At 39.0% G+C, this 25,780-nt stretch overlaps 1 long non-coding RNA gene across 1 annotated transcript in view; it reads right to left on the reverse strand.

Annotated features, from left to right (window-relative positions):
- Positions 1-25,780, reverse strand: part of LOC134739126 (uncharacterized) — a 368,209-nt gene that overhangs the window by 252,631 nt on the left and 89,798 nt on the right. The window lies entirely within an intron of this gene.

Below are 25,780 nucleotides of genomic sequence, written 5' to 3' on the forward strand. Positions count from 1 at the left end.
TGTTTTAATAGCTACATCACTCTGTTGGCTCATAAAGAGATTTGCTTTGTATAAAAATTTGCTTGTATTTATATTAAGATGGGTCCAGAGTAGTCTTCCTATTTCTGTTGTTTTTTTAACCTAAACAATTGAATTTGAATTTGTCTATGTTAAAGTCTTCTTGGTTTTAGCTGTTTGTTCCAACCAGTCTAAATTTGTCTTGAATTCCATATTTATTATGTGATCCTCCATTTCAAAGCATTTGTGTAACTTTTCAGCCCACATCCAAGTTGTGCAGCATTTTAAAAGGGACAGGGACAAATACAAGACTGTGAGGCTGGGCACTCATATGCCACTTTCTGGGTAAAATCTCATGACCCACATTCTTTATTCACAGCTCTCCAATTTGTCAGCAACAAATCAGTAAAAACTGTTCCATGACTTGCTCAAATTTGAAAAGACTTTGCTTTTGCTTTTTAAAATCATCTAATCCAGAAGTCTAGAATCCTACCCCAAAAAAGGAATCAGGAGTAACTTGTATGCCTATCCTTTTAAAAATACATTCTGAAATTTAGTGGTTGCTGTTTTTCTGTGAACTCAAAACCACGTGTTTCCTGACTTGTTTATTTTGCCCAGAAATTGTTGTCAAATTTACAAATCTGTCACATTCGTAATACATTTCTCTCTCCCTCTCTTTTTGTAAATGGCCTAGTATAAGCTTTTCTAGAAGCTTATGCTTACTTTGTCATCTCTGCTCTTGAAGTTTGTCTCCTCTCCAGAGTGCAATTTATCTGGGCTTGATATTAGAAATCATTTGACATATGTAGGTATCTTCTTAATGTGGTCTTTCCTTTCCTGGCCTTCCATATATTCTTATTAACCTTTATTCTACTTTCCAGTTGGAAAAAAATGTCAAATGAAAAATAAAAATAAAGATTTCTTTCTTTCTCATGTCATTTGTTAGTATTACACCATATTTCCAGCATGCACATTCTGCCTTCCTTTCATGTGAATACAACTATGTTACGACTTGATGGTGGAGGAGGTTGGGGGAGAATCTTATTCCAAAACTGAAATCCTTAAGGAATTTTAAATTTTTGCTTTTAAAAATCTCAATGTTTCTTTTTTAAAAGGTATTGTTTACATTTTTAGAAAGTATATTATTTTTGCATTTATTTCTAATTATAAAAATTATATATATATACACTGTAGAAATTCTTGAAAAAATTATATAAGCAAGCAAGTAACCAAAAAAACCCTCAAAATCTATTGTTCAACTGACATCCATCCCATAGTCCCCACTTATCTGAGGAAGATACCTTCCAAGACTTCCAGTGGATTCTTGAAACCTTAGATGCTATTGAACCCTATATATACTATGTTTTGTCCTATATGTAATCTATGATAAGGTATAATTTATAAATTAGACACAGTAAGAGATTAACAATAACTAATAATAAAATACTACTTTATAACAATATGCCAGCATTTCTACTCTTGAACTTTGGGACCATTATTAAGTAAAATAAGAATTACTTGAACACAAGCACTACAATACTAAGACAGTAGATCAGATAAGAGATGGTTACTGAGTGACTGGCAGGGAGGTAACATATACAAGAGCATAGATATGTTGGCCAAAGGGATGAGTTACGTCCCAGGCAGGATGGAGTGAGACAGCACAAGATTTCAATGCATTATTCAGAACAGTGAGCCATTTAAAACTTATGAATTGTTTATTTCTGGAATTTCCCATTTAACATTTTTTGGACTTCGATTGACTACGGGAAACTGAAACTTCAGAAAGCGAAACCACGGATGAGGGAGAACTACTGTATAGATTCTAAAATACAAATAAAAAAGAAATATTGACTTTAATTCCATGATATTATTGAGCTCTCGGTGTTCAAGTCATTCATCCCTTCAATGTTCTGGCTTCTGACTTAACTAGATGCTAGAGCTACAATAAGAACTAAGAGTTCCAGACAGAAAGTACACATTCTTTGCCCTCAAGAAGTTTACTAACCATTAGATAAGCAAACTAAAAACTTAGATAGCTTGTAGAGCAAAGTGAAGTATGGGATGTCAAGAGAAATCCAAAGAAACAGTACCTGAGAGCCTGGCAGAACATGGTCAGGAAAGGAGGCTCTAGTTATAATCCTAAATGAAGGCTCTTGGTTGAATATTCTTTCAGGTCACAAAAACATCCACAACATTCCCTTTTCAGTCTGGATCACATCACTAGAAAAGCTCCTAATCCCCTTTCTTTGACCAGAAAACTCAGCCTTTCTGTTCTCACTATCATTGTGAAGATATATTTGTTTTTCCCAAAACCAAAAAAATATTTTACCACACAGTAAGAAGTAGTTACATGCTCCCAAAACACAATACTTATTAAGGCACAAGAGCCATCTTTCAAGTAATTCTTGTTTTAATCTGAGAAGGATTCGTCGCTGAATTTAGGGAAACGTTCTCTCCCCAAGTAATTGCAATATCCATCTAATTCCGGCTGAAACAAACTCCTGTCATTCTGCTTATTCACACACCTATGTGAGCAAGTGTAATTTCCTTGAGATAAAGTGTGTTGGCTGAATTGGTAAGAAAGAAATAAGGAAAGCAATTATTCAAAAAAAAAAAAAAAAGAAGAAGAACAAAAAAAGAAAAGAAACAAAAGGACCCTGCCCGTGCTTATTAGTTCTTTGGTACAGAGCCATGTTTTGAGTCAGGAGCTTGTGTAAGTGTCTTATCCTTGGCTTAGGAAGAAATAGGGAACAAATGCACATCTATGGAAGCACAGACACACAGGATTTCCTTTTGATCAATTAGTATAGAATGTAATGGCAGCTTTACATATATTTTTCCAGAAACATGGAATAATAAAACATCGATTTACTAATAGGTGCAGGAAAACCAGCAAAGATGAAAATATGACCTTTTATTATATGCAACATGTATTTTTGGCTGGCCAATTTCAGAAGACCCTTTCTACCTTTGTAGAATTGATTGGCAATAAATATTAGTAGGAAATAGAACCTGCTCCATTTATAGAAACTGACAAAGACATACTTTCCCAGCCTACTTCGTAATGATGGAGAAAACATGGACCTACCGTTTATGAAAAAGATGTACCTGTTGGCCAGGCGCAGTGGTTCATGCCTGTAATCCCAGCACTTTGGGAGGCCAAGGCAGGTGGGTCACCTGAGGTCAGAAGTTCAAGACCAGCCTAGCCAACATGGTGAAACCCTGTCTCTACTAAGGATACAAAAATTAGCTGGGCATGGTGGCGCACACCTGTGGTCCCAACTACTCAGATGGCTGAGGCAGGAGAATCGCTTGAACCTGGGAGGCAGAAGTTGCAGTGAGCCGAGATCGCGCCACTGCACTCCAGCCTGGGCGACAGAGCAAGACTCTGTCTCAAAAAAAAAAAAAAAAAAGTACCTGTCAAAGGCATTGAGTCCAGAGTGGGTTATGAGCAGCATTCAGTGCCAATGGTAGGGAGGGTTAAAGATGGTGCACTGATATTCAATGGTAATAGCAAAGGCTTCCTCTGCAGACTGATTCATTGGCAAGATTTAATTTGGGCTATCTACCTTTCGTTTACTTCTGCATATTTTGCCAACCTGATTTTCCTACCTTCTAGGTAATTCAGTGAGTTACCTAATGTAGACTCAGTAACTTCTTTTTCTGCTTAAGTTATCCACAGTTAATTTTTTTGTTTCACAACTCCACTAATATAATATTCTGACCGATAATTCTCCTTCTCAATCTAATCTCCAAGGTTCTATTATTTCATCCAAACCACTCTATGGCAATTTATTTTTTAAATACATGATTCTCCTCTATGAAGTCTTTGAGGGCAGGCATAGCTCTCCTTTTTTTCCTACCCATTACCTATGAATATAATGCACACACACACACACACACACACACTGAGACACAAACATACACTTCAAAATGTGTGTGAAAGTGAGTGGTGCCATTAAAATCCTTTTATTGTTTCCCAGATATGTAATTCACCTTATCCTTGTAAATCGAAATAGACCACACTCTTTCATAGCTAGAGCTTTTGTTAGTTGCTTACGAGTTTTTCTTCTTTTTCTATTAGCTTTGGTGCAAGGACTGGGTTTTGATAAGTTTAGATCCAGTATCCAATAAATAACTTATTGATGACTGTGAACACAACTAATGAATAGCAGAGCCATGCATAGAAATCATGTTAACTAACTCTTGCCTGTATGCCCCTCAGCCTCTGAGCAGCATCATAACTAGCATGACAATCCCTTAGTTTCTAAGTAATGATTATACCACCACCTTGGACGGTTGGCATTTAGAAGCAAATAACCCTCATATAAAATATTTTATCCGGTTGTCTGATGTTACCACATAGGCCCTAAAGGACTAAAGTGGCTCAGTATATCTGATTTTAGAAAAACTGGTTGAAATTGGCTGGGCGCGGTGGCTCACGTCTGTAATCCCAGCACTTTGGGAGGCTGAGGCAGGTGGATTACAAGGTCAGGAGATCGAGACCATCCTGGCTAACATGGTGAAACCCTGTCTCTACTAAAAATACAAAAAATTAGCCAGGCGTTGTGGAGGGCACCTGTAGTCCCAGCTACTCAGGAAGCTGAGGCAGGAGAGCGGCACAAACCCGAGAGGCAGAGCTTTCAGTGAGCCGAGATTGCGCCACTGCACTCCAACCTGGGCGACAGAGCGAGACTCCATCTCAAAAAAAAAAAAAAAAAGAAAAAGAAAACCTGGTTGAAATGATAGAATCTCTATCTATCACAATAGTTATCATTAGCCATATCATGATATCTGGCATTTTGTCATTCATGTATGTATTGTCTCAACTAATCTTGGCATACTTGAGAAAGATGGTAAATATTTTTGTCATCTGACTTTATACATTGAAATACCCACTATTAATTAGTTAATACTTCCTCAAATCATCTGCCAGACTGTAATCCATTCAAGTGGCCAACACACAAAATAAGCATCTTTCTGCATTCCTCCAACCACAGGGGTTGTAGAAAAGATATTTTTATCAATATCTCACTTGAACTAATGCCTCTCTTGCCTGACTGTATTGAATATTTATTCAGCCTATTTGCAGTGTGGTACAGTACAAGAAAGGCTAGTTTTGTAACTAACTATACTGGGTTTGAATCTAGGGTACCCCACTTACTACCTGTGTGTCCCTGAACAAGTTACCGAACTTCATATTGCTTTGCTTTTCTCCCCTACAAAGGGTGTGCTATCTTGCAAGGATTTCTTAGGCTGGTGTATTAGTCTTTTCTCACACTGCTATAAAGAACTACCTAAGACTGGGTAATTTATGAATGAAAGAGGTTTAAGCGACTCACAGTCCCACAGGCTATACAGAAGGCATGTCTGGGAAGGCCTTAGAAAACTTACGATCATGGCAGAAGGCAAAGGGGAAGCAAGAACAATCTTCACATGGCAGAGCAGGAGAGAGAAAGTGAAGGGGGAAGCGCTTCACACTTTTAAACAACGAGATCTCGTGAGAACTCTGTCACGAGGACAGCAAGGGGGATGTCCACCCCCATGATTCAATCACCTCCCACCAGGACCCTCTTTCAACAAGTGGGGATTACAATTCGACATGAGATTTGGATGGGTACACAGAGCAAACATATCAACTGGAAATGGAAGATTTTATATGATAATATATAAAGCACTTAGCAGATGGTCCCGGAAGTGAATGGCTGTTATTATTACTGTAATTATTGTCAGGCATTATGCTCAGTACTTCATCCAAATTATTTCATAGAATATATAAAAAAAAAAACTTAAGTAGAACATTATTGATAAGAACAATGAGATTTAGAGAAATTAAGTAAACTGCCCCAAACTCTCAGTAATGGCTAAGTCCAGAATTTAAACTTAAATTTTTCTGAGTCCCAAGACCTTCCACTCAACCATCCCATGTCACTCCCTTTCCCACCACATGCCTCCTGCTATCTCTCTGAGCTTTCACTTCCTGCAGATGGATGGATCCATAGCACTGCAGATAATGAAGTTGCCGTCCAGCCTGCCATTTCATTACTCACCAAGCTGAATTACAGCCCTGTACTCCTGTGCCTCATCCCCCTCATCTTCCCACACCTTCCTTGCTTCCATTGAGCACAAACACAGCCTCCTTTGGCCCTGTAAGGAGTATGACAGAACATCCCAGTTTATTTGTCAGAAGAGTCTTAAGCTTTTAATAAATGACGATTTCAGAAATACAATTTTAGAGATCTCTTGGAGGGCAATAATTGGAGATGGTATTGTCATCAGTGGCGACGGAAAGCTGACTGACTGTATTTGTTTCTCTGTCCCCTTGTATTCCCTTCAGGTACCACATAAAAGCATTAAAAAATAGCTTAGCCTAAGTCATGCCTGAATGCCTAAGATCTCCTGAAGGGTAAACCATTTCTTTGTCACTCCTTGCTACAAGGTTAAGGCCATCCTTAAGAGGGAAATGCCTACTGTAATGACTCACAGGTGGCTTCTTAATGGCCTGTTTTGTTGCTAATGTCTCATTTTACATGGTAAATCATTGTACCATTGCATCAATTGTGTGTCACTGGGAAAAGCATAGCTTTGCTCCTGCTGATCATTCCAGATATCGTAACCCCAACTCACATACAATGCTTGCTCTTATATTCTTTCTCTTGTATTAGGTGACTTGCCTGCAGACTCCAGGTCCTTAGGGTAGGAACTTTTAGATATTTGTTCAACACAAGTCATTCTATGAGAAAGCTCTGTGTACATGAAAGTAGCATATAAAGCTACCTTAGAGCCAATGCTAGAGAAAGTGTGCAAAATGCTATAATTTGAGACATTAAAGATATAATTGCTTAATAAATCTGAACATAACATTATCATTTCACATTTATTTTTAAAAAGTATATTTTTTAACTCTGATAATTCACCCCAGAAGAGGCATTGCTTTCAATATAAATGATATAAAGACTTTTGATTAGCAAACAAAATTATACACAAAATAATAACTTGAATGTCTCTAAAATTAGAGTATCTCAGTCTTTGAACTTATCAACTGAAGATGAATGAGGTTCATAAATTTGGAAAGGAGAGCTTTATTTCTCATAAAAAGTTGCAGCCTGCCGGGTGGCCATTCTGACAAGCATAGCCTTCGGCCAGAAGCCAGAAACAGACACCATAGGGACAAAGGGAGGGGCAAAGGGAACAGGAATTTATGCTGAGAAGGGTGGCAAATGGATGTATTTAATAAGCTATAGGAGGAGTCATGAATATTTATGAAAGGAGAAATAGGTACATGAGCAGTTGAGCTTCATGTCCCTTTATGTATCCCATGTGCAAAAAATGGCAGCATTAGCACGATCCAAGGTTGGAGTTTTCAGGCTCTGACATAAAAACATGAAGCAGAAGACGTGAAAACTTTTACTGTGCATTCTCCATAGACTGGCCAGGACAACTCTGTGGTTTGTGGTCAATTATTAGGTGAAAAAGGAGAGACTGTGTCAGGTGGTTGCTATATGCCAGTGTGGAGTCCTGAAGGGGCCACTTTCTTAGGAAAGAAAGGCTAATGGTGGTTAGCCAGGGAGGGCGTATAACAAGGCATATCTGACCACTTGTCCTTGTGGCTGAGAACTCTTTGGGGTCCCCTTGGCCAAAAGATGGTCCTTTAAGTTGGCTGCAAATTTTACTTTCATCTCTCAGACTGAAATATTTGTGGAGCCAATAAAACAATCTTTATGAAAACTATATGATGATGGGGGGAAGGAACATGCAAAATATTACCAATTATTTTAAAATAACTAGAAACACTAAACCAACCCCTACATGGAAAAAGGAAATATGGGAATTCAGGGTGACATATGAAGTATTAATTTATGACAACACGATTAACTGAAACTTCAAAACATATGTCTTGTTTCCCTGAGATCACTCATATACAGAAAGACGGAAATAAAATCTCCTAGATTTAAAGGACCTTTGATAATCATGAGACAGAAAGAATTATGAAACAAATACATACCAGCAGGTATTTTCCCCCTGTATTTGTCAGGATAGGATAGGCTGTGCTACACTAATAACCCCCAAATTTCCACAACTTAATATATATTGTTTCTTACTCAGCCAAGTTCCCCATGGTCCCATTGGCTCTTTAAGGTCCTTTCAAGTATTGACCTGTATGAACTATATTTGGAGATAGGACTGACTGTCAGGGAGGTAATTATTTTAGCAGAGAAGACCTATTGAGATAACCGGGAAATTTCCTTTTACTTACTGTTTTTCTTTAGTCCCTTTATCTAGAGGCACAGCTGCTTAAAGAAACCAGATGACCCAGGATGGCACCAGAGCTTCTTGAGCCCTGACCAGATGCCAGAGGAAGATAAGATGCTGAGAAACTGGTGCAAACTGGAACCACAATCCCTGATTGTCTTCAGATCATTAACATAAAATTATAATGCTAAAATTTTGTTCCCTAAAAGAAAATCTCCATTCTGTGTACATGTGATGTATGAAGACATGTTTATGAATTGTGCTTATGCATCTGGGGTCCCACCCTGCACATGCTAACATTCCTCTCCTGCCCTACGCCTTATCCTTAAATACTCCATATGCCTTCTGTTGTTTAGGGAGAAGGTGCATCTAGAGTGAGTGCTCCCTTTCTCCATTATCTGGCCAGGGAATAAAACTGTATTGCTTTTTCTAATTGCATGGTCTTTCTTTGTGACCAATACAAAGTGGGGAAAACCTCACTTTACCAGTGACAATTACAGTTAAATAAAGCATAAGAAGGTAATACTAATCTTATAGGAATGGTACCCTTATAAGAAAGGAAAGAGACATCGGATCTCTTGTTCTCTTTCCACGTGCTCAGAGGAAAGGCCATGTGAGGACAAAGCAAGAAGGTGGCTGTTTACAAGCCAAGAAAAAAAGTCTTTACCAGAAACTAAATTTGCTGGCACTTTTCACCACACCTATGAGAAAATAAAATGTCTGTTGTTTAATCCACCCAGTCTGTGGTATTTTGTTATGGCAGCCCAAGCAGATTAACACAACTAGCTTAGCTCAAATGTGGCATGCATCATATCTGACCACAGGTTGTGGGCCAGAACTAGTCGAACAGCTCTGCCTAACTGCATAGAGACTGGAAAGTTCCATTTCTCATACGTCCAGAAGGAGAACAGAACTAAGTATTAGTGAACACTAGTAATGGCTACCATACCTCCACGCATATGCCCCAAATGTGAGCTAAATAAGTTCTGAGCTGGGTAAGAAGAGGGAGAAAATCTTAGAAAAATAAGAGAGAATGAGACCCAGTAAATAACTAGTGTCACCTTCATTCCTCTTGGATTTAATCCCAAGAGACAAGGAGAGTAGATGGTGACTTGACTTGTTTCTAATCTGGAGATTTCTGACAGCAGGAGATTTCCCAAAGTACTGTACATTTTCAGAGCACAGGGAAGCCATACCATGGCATATTGGATAATTGGGATGCTGCTACCATCACCAACTGGCTCCCAGTGGCTTGCAGGCATTTCAGTAAAAGATTCTAGTAGAAGATTCAAAAAGCTTATGATACCTGCTATGGTCTAAATGTTTATGTCCCCCAAAATTCATATGTTGAAAACTAATCTCCAATGCAATACTATTAAGAGGAGTGCCTTTTGGAGGTGATTAGGTGATGAGGGCTCTATCCTCATGAATGGGATTAATGACATTATAAGAGGCTTGAGGGAGGTTGTTTTTCCCTTCTGCCATGTGAGGACACAGCTAAAGGCACCATCTATGATGCAAAGAGTCCTTATCAGACAATGAATCTGCAGACACCTTGATTTTGCACTTCCCTGCCTTCAGAACTGTGTGAAATAAATATCTGTTGTTTATATTCATTCTAAGATATTTTGTTATAGCAGCCTGGATGTGCATCTTAATGTGTGTCTCTTACCACCCCTAGATGGGCATAAAGATAAACTCAGGTGATAGGGTCAGCTGGTAGCTCAGAAGCTACACCACTGAGGAGAACAGCAGCTTCTATATAAAGCTCCTGAGTGTTATACTTTGCAAGATAGAGTTAACAGTTGGAGATGCTGACACAGATCTTGGATTTATAGTTTCAATAAGGACAATGGGGTTCCACAATAACAGAGGTCATATGGCATTACTTAACATACAGAGGCAAGATGGATGAAATTATTGTGAGAGAAAGCAAAGCCAAAGTAGCAACCTGGGTGTCTTGACCTGCGAAGATCTGTGACTACAGCAACCAGACCATACTATTACTAGGAGCAGGATAGATGCCTACTAGTCTGTGGCATGTAAGGATATCCTCTCCTAAGTAAAGAACAAGCTGTTGCGCCTTGTATGCCACAGCTCTGAAAATGATGTACAGTATTTGGTGGACCTGTTTGAATTGTAAAGCATTTACCACACTTGGGGATATTGCTGTGAGCCATTTATCAGGTGATTCAGAAAGATGCCAGTTTTCAGTGGTGCTCAAAGCAAGAGAAGATTCTGCAGCAGTTCCAGGTACAGTGAAAGGTTTCCTGCCATTAAAACCATATGACCCAACAAATGTAATTGAGAGGTGACAGCATGCTGGCAGCCCTCGCTCGCTCTCGGTGCCTCCTTGGCCTCAGCGCCCACTCTGGCCATGCTTGAGGAGCCCTTCAGACCCCTGCTGCACTGTGGGAGCCCCTCTCTGGACTGGCCAAGGCCGGAGCTGGCTCCCTCTGCTTGCGGGGAGGTGTGGAGGGAGAGACGTGGGCAGGAACCAGGGCTGCACTGCCAGCCGCACTCGTGAGCCAGCGTGAGTTCCAGGTGGGCGCGGGCTCAGCAGACTCCGCAGTTGGAGCGGCCGGCTGGCGCCACCAGTCCCAGGCAGTGACGGGCAGTGAGTGTGTCCCACAGCAGTGCCGGCCTGCTGGCGTTGCACTCAAATTCTTGCCGGACCTCAGCTGCCTCCCCGTGGGGGGCAGGGTTCGGGACCCGTAGCCCGCCATGCCCGAGCCTCCCCCCTGCCGTGGGCTACTGCATAGCCTGAGCCTTCCTGACGAGCACCAACCCCTGCTCCACAGTGCCCGGTCCCATCGACTGCCCAAGGGCTGAGGAGTGCAGGTGCATGGCATGGGACTGGCGGGCAGCTCTGCCTGCGGCCCTAGTGCAGGATCCACTAGGTGAAGCCAGCTGGGCTCCTGAGTCTAGTGGGGACTTGGAGAACCTTTATGTCTAGCTAAGGGATTGTAAATACACCAATCAGCACTCTGTGTCTAGCTCAAGGTTTGTAAATGCACCAATCAGCCCTCTGTATCTAGCTAATCTAGTGGGGACTTGGAGAACCTTTATGTCTAGCTAAAGGACTGTAAATACACCAATAAGCACTCTGTGTCTAGCTCAAGGTTTGTTAACACACCAATCAGCACCCTGTGTCTAGTTCAAGGTTTGTAAATGCACCAATCAGTGCTCTGTGTCTAGCTAATCTAGTTGGGACTTGGAGAACCTTTATGTCTAGCTCAGGGATTGTAAATGCACCAATCAGCACCTTGTCAAAGTGGACTAATCAGCTCTCTGTAAAACAGACCAATCAGCTCTCTGTAAAATGGACCAATCAGCAGGATGTGGGTGGAGCCAGATAAGGGAATAAAAGCAGGCTGCCTGAGCCCACAGTGGCAACCCGCTCGGGTCCCCTTCCACACTGTGGAAGCTTTGTTCTTTTGCTCTTTGCAATAAATCTTGCTGCTGCTCACTCTTTGGGTCCGCACTGCCTTTATGAGCTGTAACACTCACTGCAAAGGTCTGCAGCTTCATTCCTGAGGCCAGCGGGACCATGAACCCACCAGAAGGAAGAAACTCCAAACACGTCTGAACATCAGAAGGAACGAACTCTGGACACACCATCTTCAAGAACTGTAACACTCACTGCGAGGGTCCGCGGCTTCATTGTTGAAGTCAGTGAGACCAAGAACCCACCAAATTCCGGACACATAATGGTGCTATAGGCATCCATATTGAATATGAATACAGGGCATTATCCCTGACAAGCCTCAGTAGAAGAGTCAAGTGCATATCCCTTGTGTTCTCTAAAGTCATGCTTTCTGCAGGAGAAAACTAGTCATCATTTGAAAAACAGTTCTTATATTGCTAAGGAGTGCTAGTAGAGTTTAAGAGCCTGATCAAAAGACACCAAATAATTATCTGTCTAGAATTACCCATTTGGAGCTGATATTATCAGATCCTCCAAATCACAATATTGGATGGCTACAGCAGCAACCCATCATATATAATGGAAATAGGATGTTCAGGATAAGGCCCAAGCAGGTCTTGAAGGCATAAGTAACTTAGATAAAGAAGTGACCCAGGCTCCTGGAGATTCTACCTCTACCCAAATTGTACCTCTACCTGAAATGTACCTCTCTCTCAATTCATATGTATGGTCTCGGGGCAGGGAGGGGTGGGGGCAGAGATTCTATGATCAACTGTTAGAGGAGAAAAATACTTAGGCCTAGTTCTCTGATGGAGCAGCTCTACATGTTGGAGTTAGCTGACAATGGTGCAGCACAGCAGTCCCAGTCATAGCTGACCTTGAGGGAAAATGGTGAAGGAAAATCCTTCCAGTGAGCAAAGATAATAAGAGTACATGAAGTCATTCACATTGTGTGGAATAAGAAATGACCTAAAGTGTAGGGTAACATTAAATTCTGGGCATTGCTGAATGACTTATCTTGCTGGTCAGCTGCCTACAAAGAATAAGATAAAAAGATCAGAGACAAAGAAATGTAGGGATGGGGCAATCTATTGGAGAGGATACAAAACATGCTGCTACTTATGTTTTATATTATAGCTCACCATAAAGTAAGCACTAAACCCAGTGCTTACAAAAAGGGGCCTTGAACAAAGTAGCAGGAATAAAGCTTATAAATGGGTGAAAGACAGTGGGAATCCTCTTACCAAGGCCACTGCTGAGGGTTCAACCTGCCAAGGTTCTGATGCTGAACTCTTACAATGGCACTGTGGAAACCAGCCAGCCACTTACTGGCAGATTGAGCAACTTACTATTAGACAAGTTCTACTTGGAATTTTACTTACTGGAATTGATATATGCTCCAGATATGGGAGTGTCTTCCTGGTCTGCATTTCCTGTCAGCACCACTATTCAAAGACTTCCAGAATTCCTCATTTATAGCATCATATCTCAGTAATGACCACCAACTAAGGGACCTATTTTATGGTAATGGAGGTACATTGATGGGCATTTGATCACTTGATCCACTAATCCTACATGTATTATATCACTCAAAAGCAGTCAATCTAATGGCATAATTGATAAGTTTAGATAAGATCCATTTCAGGACAATATCCAATGAGTTTGGGAAAATGAACTCTGAAATTTTACATGGAAGTAATAGCTGATACACATGGTAGTTTTTACCTAAAAGCTAGGGTCAACTGGACAAAATAACAAGGGGAAAAAGTTAGACAATGCTTATTATCACTTCCAGTTTCTAGTGTTTAGAGTTGTTCTTTATATCCTTAAAACTTTAGGCTTTGTTGGATTAGAATCCACTGAACTTGAATCTGCAATTAATACTCTGCCATTTGGGATTCCTCATGACAGTAGGACATTAAGAAAGGAAATGAGTTATATTGGCAGCCATAATTGACCCTGTAAGCTTAAGGAGATAGGGCTGTCTCTATACAACACCAGGGAGGAATGAGTATATATGGTACCTAGGGGATTCTCTGAGGCATCACTTAGTGTTTCTATGCTGAGTAATAACTGTAAGTGGAGAACTGCAGAAACTATAGTTCAACAAAGGCAAAACAATCAAGTACTCATATTCCATAGTGATGAAGTTTTGAGTTACCCTACAAGGCCAGCATATTATTTGCACTGAAGTGCTGAATGAAGGTGAGGGAAATGTGGAATTAGAGGTAAAGAAACGAGATGAATAGTTAATTATGATCTCAGAAAGAGGTGTAGAAATTGAATCTTGTCCCACTAACCTCTTGTTTTATTCCTTTATGGATTTGGGAGGTAACCACAAATGTTGCAGTCTTCATGACTGATAAAACATAATGAAGGGCACAGGCAGACTGAAGTGCTTCAATGAATGCACTACAGTACTTCTCCCTTATCTTCGGTCTGAAAAAATTAAATGAAAAATTCCAGAAATAAATAGTAAGTCTTATGTTGTACACCATTCTGAGGAACATAATGAAATTTCATGCCGTCCCACTTCATCCTACTGAACACATGAATCATTACTTTGTCCAACATATCCACATTGTATATACTGCCTACCTGTTAGTCACTTAGTAACCATCTCAGTTATGAGGTCAAAAAGCACAAAATACATACAGCTTCTTACTCTCTGTGGTTTCAGGCAGCCACTCAGTTCTTAGAATGTATTGCCCATAGATAAATGGGGACTCTTGTACCCTAATTCACATTTTTGCTCCAACCATTTATTCCAGCCATTGGTGCCACAACAAACTTCATGCTGTTATACATAACAGCACCTCACTTAAGCTGCACTGCAGCTTTTTGGACTTTGTATCTACAAGAATTCACTTGGCACTCACACAAGGAAATCCTGAAAACACAAGGGAGCTAACATTTTACAAGGAAACTATTGAACAATAGGGGATGGGACTGGTGAGTGGATAAATGCTCCCATTTTCTGCCCCTTTGGTGGGCAATTCTGAAATATGGTACACTTGATCTTTCAGAGGGATATGACCAAACCCAGCCAAGTTGGCTTACATCACTGTTCAACTCAAGAATGTGCCCTTCCAGATTATTTCACTTATAAAACTACCAAATATTTAAAGAAGCAATAATATCAATTCTTCACAATCTTCCAAAAATTAGAAGAGGAGAGACTACTCCTCAAGGCAATCTATGGGGCCAGTTATTACACTGATACCAAAACCAGAAAACACCTCACAAAAACAGAAAATGTGCCAATGTCTCTTATAAATACAGATGCCAACATTCTCAACAAAATACTGTCAAATCAAATCTAACAACATATAAAAGTTATTACAGATCATGACCAAGTAGGATACATCCCAAAAATCTATGTTTGGTTTAACATCTCAAAATCAGTCAACGTGATACAATACATCAATGGAGAAAAAAAAAAAAGGAGGTGAAAAACATATGATCATTCCAATAGATGCAGAAAAGGCAGGTGACAAAATCCAAGACTCTTTCTGGATTAAAAGCCTCAAAAAATTAGGAATGGAAGGGAACTTTATCAACCTGATAAAGTACATCAATTAATATAAAAAATCTACAGCTACCATCCAACTTATGGTGGAAAATGAGAGCTTTTCTTTTAAGAACGAGACAAGGATTACACTTTCCCCATTTCTATTCCACATTGTACTGGAGGTCAAATGCAAGGCAATTAGGCAAGAAAATAAAATAATTTGAAACAAGTTCAGCAAAGTTGCATAGTATAATATTGATACGCTGCAAAATACAGTTGTATCTCTACACTTAGCAATGTACAATCTGAAAATAAAATTAAGAAAACAATTCCATTGACAACAGCTTCAAAAAGAATAAAATACTTTAAAATATTTTAACAAAAGCAATGTAAAACTTATACTTTGAAAATGATAAAACACTGCTCAAAGAAATTAAAGAAAGGCTAAATAACTGGAAAAACATACATGTTCATGGGTCAGAAGATTTAATATTGTTAAAATGGCAATACTTACCAAAGTGATCTACAGAATCAACACAATTCCTATCCAAATGCCAGCTGGCTTATTTACAGAAGAAATTAACAGTCTGATCCTAAAATTCATATGGAAATTCCAGCATCACAGAATAGCCAAAACAATCTTTAAAACGATGAAAAAAAAGATGAAGGACTCAAACTTCTCAATTTCAAAACTTCCTACCAAACTATAATAATGAAGATAGTGTGACACTGGCATAAACATGAACATATAAATCAATGGAATAAAATTGAGAGCCCAGAAATATGTACTCATATTTATGATCAATTGATTCTTGATAAGGGTGCCAAGACAATTCTATAAAAGAAAGAAGAGTATGTTAACAAATCTTTCTGGGACGTCAGGAGATACATATTTAAAAGAATAAAGTTGAACCCCTTCCTTACACAGCATGCACAAACATTAATCCAAAATGGATCACAGACCTACCTAAATGTAAGGCCTAAAACTATAAAACTCTTAAAAGAAAATTTAGGAGTACAGCTTAATGACCTTGGGTTAGGCAAAGCCTTCTTAGATTTAACACCAAAAGCACAAGTGACAGAAGAAAAATAGATAAATTGGCCTTCATAAAAATTTAAAACTTTGTGCTTCAAGGATACCATCAAGAAGGTGAACAAGTGGCTGGGCACGGTGGCTCACGCCTGTAATCCCAGCATTTTGGGAGGCCAAGGCAGGTGGATCACAAGGTCAGGAGATCGAGACCATCCTGGCTAACACAGTGAAACCCCATCTCTACTAAAAATACAAAAATTAGCTGGGCATGGTGGCGGGCACCTGTAGTCCCAGCTACTCAGGAGGCTGAGGCAGGAGAATGGCATGAGCTTGCAGTGAGCCGAGATCGCACCACTGCACTGCAGTCTGGGTGACAGAACCAGACTCCATCTCAAAAAAAAAAAAAAAAAAAGAAGAAGAAGAAGAAGGTGAACAGGCAAGCAATGCATAGAGTAAGAGAAAATATTTACAACTCATATTTGCTAAGGTACTTATATCTAAAATATATAAAGCACTTACAATTCAATGAAAAGACAACCCAAATTACAAAAGGGAAAATGATTTGAATATATATTTCTCCAAATATATACAAATGGTCAATAAGCATGTGAAATGATACTCAATATCATTAGCCAGCAGGGAATGGCAAAACCATGTGATACCACTTCACACCAACGAGGATGCCTGACATAGCTTGGATGTTTGTCCCCTCCAAATCTCATGTTGAAATCTGACTTCCAGCGTAAGAGGTGGGGCCTGGTGGGAGATGTTTTGGTCATGGGGACAGATGCCTCATAACGGGCTTGGTACCCTCCCAGCAGTAATGAGTGTGTTCTCACTCTACTAGCTCATGTAAGAGCTGTTTCTAAGAGCCTCGCACCTCCTCCTCTCTTTCTTGCTCCCTCTCTTGGTGTGTGACATGCTTGTTCTCCCTTTGCCTTCCAACATGAGTAAAAGCTTCCTGAGGCCTTACTAGAAGCCAAGCAGATGCTGGTGCCATGCTTGTACAGCCTGCACAACTGTGAGCCAAATAAACCTCTTTTCTTTGTAAATTACCTAGTCTCAGGTATTCCTTTATAGCAAGGCAAAATGGATGAACACAATGGCTAAAATTTAAAAGTTAGGTAATAACAAGTGTTCCTGAAGATGTAAAGAAATTGAAAGATCATACATTGCTAGTTGGATTGTAAAATGGTACAGCCACTTTGGAAAACAGTTTGCCTATTCCTCAAAAGGTTAAAAATAAAGTTGCCATATGACCAAGCAATTCCATTATAGGTATATACCCAAGAGAATTAAAACCATATGTCTATAAAAAAAAACTTGTATGCTAATGTTCCTTGCAGCATTATTCAAAATAGCCAAAAATTAGAAGCAACTCTCATGTCCACTAACTTGAGGATAAATAAAACGTACTTTGTTCATACAAGTGAATGTTATTTGGCAATAAAAACAGGAAAATCTGATAATTGCTACAACATGGATGAAACTTGAAAATATGCTAAGTGAAAGAAGCCAGTCTCATGGGACTTTATCTACATAAATATCTGGAATAGGCAAATCCATAAAGATAGAAAATGTATTCATGCTTACAGTGTCTAGGAAAGGATTGAGGGAGAAATAGAAAGTAACTGTTCATGGCAATGGGGTTTCTTTTAAAGGTTATTAATATTCTAAAACTTGATTGTGGTTATTCATTGTACAACTCTGAATACATACATATATTTTATATACATATATATACACACATGCATATATGTTATATATATATACACATGCAGATATATGTTATATATATACACACATATATACATATATATCAACCCATTGAATTCTATACTTTAAATGGAGGAGTTTTATAGTATATAAATTATATCTCCATAAAGCTAGTTTTTTAAGGAAGAAAAGGAAGAAACTAAAAACAAATGTACCCTTTCCATGGCTTTTTCCTCCATTTCTGTATTTCTCTTCTGAGTCCCCTACACCTGTTCCCTGGATCACCTCTCATAATAAACTAGCTGCATGCAAGCCCTGACTCAGGCCCTATTTTCTGGGAAGAATACAGGATGGAGATATGCACTTTTGAGTGAATAAGTATATTTGTCCTTGGAGAAAGAAAAGGTCGAAAGGTGACACCATTTCTACCATCACCACCAAGGAAAATTCACATGGTTCTTTATGTGCTTACTTTCCTATATCAGTGGGATAAAGGGCACACCCTCATATACATTTCTAGTTTTTCAGAGCCTTTTCTTGCAAAGGCTTTAATAATCTGTGCAAGAAAATTTACTGATATATTAATTTAGAATTTTAAAAAATACTGGCATATAAATAAATGAAAGGTACTTTTCGCTCCCTCATCTCAAAAAGCCTTGAGTTCTGGGTCTGGAAACCCTAACTTCAGGACAATAATTAAGGTTGGGATTTTTTGGGTAAGCATTAACAGTCATTCAAATAACTACTAGTTACCCACGCTTTCCTTGGAGGAAGGACACACAATGGGAGAGCCTATTCTGTGAGAGGAACTGGTTTGAGTCTGGATCTAAGACAGCACAGGTTCTCTAAAGGCCAAAATACATCTGCCTCCTGTAGAACAGTGATCTGTAAACTTCTTTTGTACATGGCTGAAAAGCAAATAATATTTTTGGCTTTCTGGGCTACAAGCTCTCTGTCACAACTATTCACCCCTGACTTGATAGCATGAAAGATACCTTAGACAGTAAAAAACTGAATAATTGAGGCTATGTTTCAAGAAAACTTTACTTATGCAATCAGAATTTCTTATAATAGAAATTTGAACCTCTAATAATTTTCATGTGTTGTGAAACATAATTCCTGTTTTGATTTTTTTCCAACCATTTAAAATTATAAAACCATTCTAAGCTTGCAGACCATATAAAAACAGGTGGCATGCCTGATTTGGCCCACAGGACATAGTATGCCAACCTCTTCTCCAGAGTAAAGAGAGAACTTGTAAGTGAGGGCATAGATTGGGGACCTAAAGAAAGGGCCCTATGCTCATGCTTGGAATAAAAAGAATAGGGCCACTCACTTCAAATGGACAACACAGCCTAGGATGATGGGTACCTGACTTAGGAATTAATACGTACCAAAACCTAGGACTGTATTTGCTGTATTTGTAGGTTTTTTTCCTTCTGTATTCGTAGTTTCTAGTATTCAGAGTTAAACAGAAGTGTTATCTCTAATGCTAGAGTTTCTATATATCCTCAGAAAAAGGTTGATGTTCCTGGTCCTGAAGGCTAAACCCTGAGGAGCATTCACTATAAGGTCGGGGAGGAGACTAGAATCTGAATCCAGAGACAGAAACTCTCAGTTCAGGAAGGTATTTAATATCGATGTAAAATAGCTTTTTTTTTTTTTTCTTAGCTAAACCTACCTACTGCCAGAGGAAAGCAAACAGGTACCCTCTGAGACTTGAAGCATAGCCTAAAGCAGTCTACCTGAAGGGCAAAATTTCTTTGAAACCTAGAGCTTTATTTTAGAAATCCATGTGAATTTGTATTCTATTCCATAACATAGCCGTGTATTTGTTTTAATATAAAAATAGCATGCTGAACTATTTACCATCAAGGCAAACTGGCACTTTCTGAGAATGCATCATGTTTACCCTGTAGCTTTGCCAACCCTAGGCAAACCATCTCATTCCCAGAGGGTACATGTATCCGAATGTGAGGAGCAAAAAGTATAACAGGATATGGTTTTTATTATTTCACTCAGGCACTGAATACTCACTTTTTATTGTCAGGGCATTATTGATGGAGGCTTAGAGAGCCTATCGTATGGTATGCACTGGTGTTGAATAGCCATATTGATATCACCTGGGAATGAATTAGAACTGCCAATTATCGGCCTCACCACAGATCTATTGAATCAGAAAGTCTGAGGATGGGGTCTGGCAATCTGTATTTCATAAACCCTCCAACTGATTATTCTAATGTTTATTCCAATTTGAGAACTGCTGCTATCATGGAAGGAGTTTGCAGGAGTCATACTGATTAAATTTGTTGTGAATGTGGTAGGTTCCCTAACCTTTCTTTGCCTTTTCATCTCCATGTGTAAAATGAGGATCTGCCTTCTTCTCAGGGTTGTCCTAAGAATAAAGTCAGATTGGGCATACATATACCACCAGACATAGCACACGATGATCAGAAGAGCCAGGGTGAGCACAGTTTTTCTCTTTTCCCAACTCACCCAAATACTAAAACTGAGGCATATAAGCATAATTGAAAGTAATGATCTACATCCATGAGAAACGCAGCTGAATTATTGCCCTCAAGAGACCCTCACCATGTTCATTTCTCCCATGGACATTTGCATATTCTTGACTTTCAGCATATGGAATTTTAAAATCAAGTAATTATCAGAGTTGAAAAAAATATTTAGGCTAAAAAGTACTGGTGACAAAACAACTTTCAAGAAACATATTTTCTCTTTTAATTTTAAAGTTCCTTTGGGAGCATTCATTTATAAATTATCCAATTTAAAAGGGGGAAAAACTCTGAACTATCAGCTTCAAAGAATAACAAATTGTAAAGAGTACCATTTCCTTCTACATCCGAAATTAGAGAAAAATCTTTAAAGTTTCCTTCTGGTTTCCTTCAAAATCACAGACTATATCCACTTGTCCTTATTCCCGCTTTTTTCCTCATTTATTCAGTCAAACTGCTTGAAAAACTTTGAATACTATCACAAGACAATCAATACAGATCTACAAAGAAAATAAATATACACAAAAAATGACCTCTTTGAAAGGTGCAAAGGGGAGTTACATAAGTGTGTTATTTCCTCAGGTTTCTTCATTTTAATGCTTATATACAAGAATCCTTTTTACAGAATGCAGAAATCTTTACTATTATATATGCATACACATGTGTTCCTATATGCTCACCCTCTCTCAAAAACTCATATACACAATCTCCACTTTCTGTATAACATGCAAGGTATACCTTAAGAATGAGACTGTCTAATATTGAGTTTGCAATTATTTGGGAAAAAAATAAATAGAAGCATATGCATAAAAAGTTGGTTCTGCAAATGATTGGAATAACCCAGATAATGTGGGGGTTCTATGTTGGGAAATAATTTTGGAGCAGTTTATCTTTGCTTACTTAAGAGAACAATTTATTTTCAAATATGCTCAGCCCCACCACACTTCGGAGAACAAATGACTTATAAACCATTGACAAACTATCTGAGTCTTTATTATTCAGAACAGGCTCCCAAAGTTCCTCCAGTAAGTAAAGTCTTACTGCCCCCCCCCTTTTTTTTTTTTTTTTTTGAGACGGAGTCTTGCTCTGTCACCCAGGCTGGAGTGCAGTGGCACAATCTTGGCTTACTTCAACCTCCACCTCCCAGGTTCAAGTGATTCTCCTGCCTCAGTCTCCCCAGTAGCTGGGACTACAGGCACGTGCCACCACGCCTGGCTAATTTTTGTATTTTTTAGTAGAGCATAAAGTAGCACCGTGTTAGCCAGGATGGTCTTGATCTCCTGACCTCATGATCCTCCTGCCTCAGCCTCCCAAAGTGCTGGGATTACAGACGTGAGCCACCACACCTGGCCTCTGACCTGCTTTCTATTAACATACATTTCTATATAGAACACGAACTCTACATTAAATAATTTTTTATGTCATCCTGTCACTAATTTATATAAGTATCCCCAAGTCTTAATCAATATTGGTTTATGATATTTGTGAAGATGGATTTGTCTAATTCTTTGTCTGAGGTTGAAAGAATGCACAGTTTCAAAAGCTGGAGTTTGGGATCCAATGGTGGTAAATGGACTTCTGTAACAGTCTCCCACAGCACTGCTTTCAAAGAATAAACCAAAGGCCACCAAAAGCATAAAAGAAAGAAATGGAGAAGGCGGAGGAGGAGAAGGAGTTGTTTTTGAGTTTATTACCATGCCAGGAAGGAGAACACAAAACAGAAAAGACATTCACAGAATGGTGAGGAGGAAAAAAGGCAGGGAAGTCAGGGTTTTTTAAGATCTAAAAAGGTGAGGTGGTTCCATTGGTTAGGCTGATTAAGGATTGCAAACTACAACTCTGAATAAGTTATGGACAGAAGAAGTCTCTAAGTCTGTACATAGTTAAAATACGTCTTCTGGTTCTTCTATAGAGGGAGTCTTCAGTTACATTCAATGAGAGCAGCATACTGGAGTAATGGATCCTTTAATATCTTCAGTTATGATGAAACACAGCATTCACACACTTGTGCGTAGAAACACATGCATGTACCTTTGCATTACATTGACAGTGAAATCATTTTGTTGTAACTTGGAGGTATCATAGCATGCTGGCTAAGGGCTAGGCTCTGAAGGCAGACTTCCTAGACATTTAAACTCCAGCTCTGTCATCTAGCTGGTTGATATTGGGCAATACTTTAATCTCTTTCAGTTTTGGTTTCCTCATCTATGAAATGGGGATAATAAAAGTACTTCCTTGGCTGGGCACAATGGCTCATGCCTTTAATCCCAGCACTTTGGAAGGCCAAGGTGGGTGGATCATGAGGTCAAGAGATCGAGACCGTCTTGGTCAACATGATGAAACCCCGTCTCTACTAAAAATACAAAAATTAGCTGGGCGTGGTGGCATGCACCTGTATTCCCAGCTACTCGGGAGTCTGAGGCAGGAGAATCACTTGAACCCGGGAGGTGGAGGTTGCAGTGAGCTGAGATCGTGCCATGGCACTCCTGCCTGGCAACAGAGCGAGACTCTGTCTCAAAAAAAAAAAAAAAGGAAGGACTTCCTTGATACAGTGAATCCAAGGATTATAAGAAGACATTAGCCCATATTTATTGCTAAATAAATTCTAGACATTATTAGAAGAAGCTTCACTGCAGGACAATTGAAGGTTATTGATGGATAAATCTTGCCATTTTTCTATCTCTATTTCTAGGTTGGAAAGTGATACATTCATTCAACATTGAATCCTTCATTCAACCACTTGCATTTGTGGAGTTCTTACCAGGTACAAGACTCAGCTGTGCTCAGTCTAATGGGAAACACAGACACACAGGGAATTAAGAGTTTTAACTGAGAAGAGAATAAAACATAATAAGAAACAGAAATGGTTTATTTCAAAAGGAAATTGGGACTGTCAAGGTGGATAATATTTCAGAAACCAGTGAGAAGTTGAGTTCAGCTATGACTAAGAGATGCTCAGACAAAAAGTTCAAGGACTACAATACTAATAGTTATAATTTGTTCCCATTTAGTAAATATTTTTGAGAACTTTAATCTTGCCAGAAATTGTAGATACAGGCATTTCTGCTATTATATCAAATATACTTTGAAAAATATTGTATCCTACATGGAAAAAATAACAGGTTTTGTGGGAAAAACCTGCTTTGGAATAAGCCAGTCAAAACCTATGTAACTTTGAACTAAAACTTTAATACACGAATAACAATTTTAATTTAAAAAATACTGGCAGTAAGGGCATTCGGTCAAGAGAAAGAAATAAAGGTACTCAAATAGGAAGAGAGGAAGTGAAATTATCTCTGCTTGCAGATGACATGATTGTATATTTGGAAAACCCCATTGTCTCAGCCAAAAATCTCCTTAAGCTGGTAAGCTACTTCAGCAAAGTCTCAGGATACAAAATCAGTGTGCAAAAATCACAAGCATTCCTATATACCAATAATAGACAGAGAGCCAAATCATGAGTGAACTCCCATTAACAATTACTACAAAGAGAATAAAACACCTAGGAATACAACTTACAAGGGATGTGAAGGACCTCTTCAAGGAGAACTACAAACCACTGCTGAAGGAAATAAGAGAGGACAAAACAAATGGAAAAACATCACATGCTCATGGATAGGAAGAATCAATATCATGAAAATGGCCATACAGTCCAAAGTAATTTATAGATTCAATGCTATCCTGATCAAGCTACCATTGACTTTCTTCACAGAATTAGAAAAAAACGACTTTAAATTTCAAATGGAACCAAAACAGAGCCCGCATAGCCACGACAATCCTAAGCAAAAAGAACAAAGCTGGAGGCATCACGCTACCTGACTTCAAACCACACTACAAGGCTACATTAACCAAAACAGCATGGTACTAGTACGAAAACAGATATATAGACCAGTGGAACTGAACAGAGCCCTCGGAAATAACACCACACATCTACAACCATTTGATCTTTGACAAACCTGACAAAAACAAGCAATAGGGAAAAGATTCCCTATTTAATAAATGGTGTTGGGAAAACCGGCTAGCCACATGCAGAAAACTGAAACTGGATCCCTTCCTTACACTTTATACAAAAATTAACTCGAGATGGATTAAAGACTTAAACGTTAAGACTTAAAACCAAAAAACCCTAGAAGAAACCTAGGCAACATCATTCATAACATAGGCATGGGCAAAGATTTCATGACTAAAACATCAAAAGCAATGACAACAAAAGCCAAAATTGACAAATGGGATCTAGTTAAACTACAGAGCTTCTGTGCAGCAAAAGAAACTATCACCAGAGTGAACAGGCAACCTGTAGGATGAAAGAAAATTTTTGCAATCTATCCATCTGACAAAGGGCTAATATCCATAATCTACAAGGAACTTAAACAAATTTGCAAGAAAAAAAAACCCCATCAAAAAGTGGGCAAAGGATATGAACAGACACTTCTCAAAAGAAGACATTTATGTGGCCAACAAACATATAAAAAAAGCTCATCATCACTGATCAGAGAAATGCAAATCAAAACCACAATGAGATATCATCTCACACCAGATAGAATGGAGATCATTAAAAAGTCAGGAAACAACAGTTGCTGAGAGGATGTGGAGAAATAGGAATGCATGTACATCGTTGGTGGACCACTGTGGTTCAACCATTGTGGAAGACAGTATGGCGATTCCTCAAGGATCTAGAACCAGAAATACCATTTGACCCAGCAATCCCATTACTGGGTATATATCCAAAAAGTTTATAAATCATTCTACTATAAAGACACATGCACATGTATGTTTATTGCAGCACTATTCACAATTGCAAAGACTAGGAACCAACTCAAATGTCCGTCAATGATAGACTGGATAAAGAAAATGTGGCACATATACACCATGTAATACTATGCAGCCACAAAAAAAGAATGAGTTCAGGTTCTTTGCAGGGACATGGATAAGGAAACCATCATTCTCAGCAAACTAACACAGGAACAGAAAACCAAATACCACATGTTCTCATTCATAAGTGGGAGTTGAACTATTTAGAACATATGGGCACAGGGAGGGGAACAGCACACACCCGGGCCTGTCAGTGGGTTGGGGGCTAGGGGAGGGATAGCATTAGGAGAAATACCTAATGTAGTTGATGGGTTGATGGGTGCAGCAAACTACCATGGCACATGTATACCTATGTAACAAACCTGCACGTTCTGCACGTGCATCCCAGAACTTAAAGTATAATAATTAAAAAAAAAAAAAACACTGGCAGTATTAAATCTCTACCATGATTGGAACCTATCATCTTTTGCAAGCTCTATATATTGGAGATAGTGCTTTTTCTCAGATGTAGGTCC

This window comes from Pongo pygmaeus, chromosome 2 (genome assembly GCF_028885625.2).
Source record: "Pongo pygmaeus isolate AG05252 chromosome 2, NHGRI_mPonPyg2-v2.0_pri, whole genome shotgun sequence".
Lineage (NCBI taxonomy): Eukaryota > Metazoa > Chordata > Mammalia > Primates > Hominidae > Pongo > Pongo pygmaeus.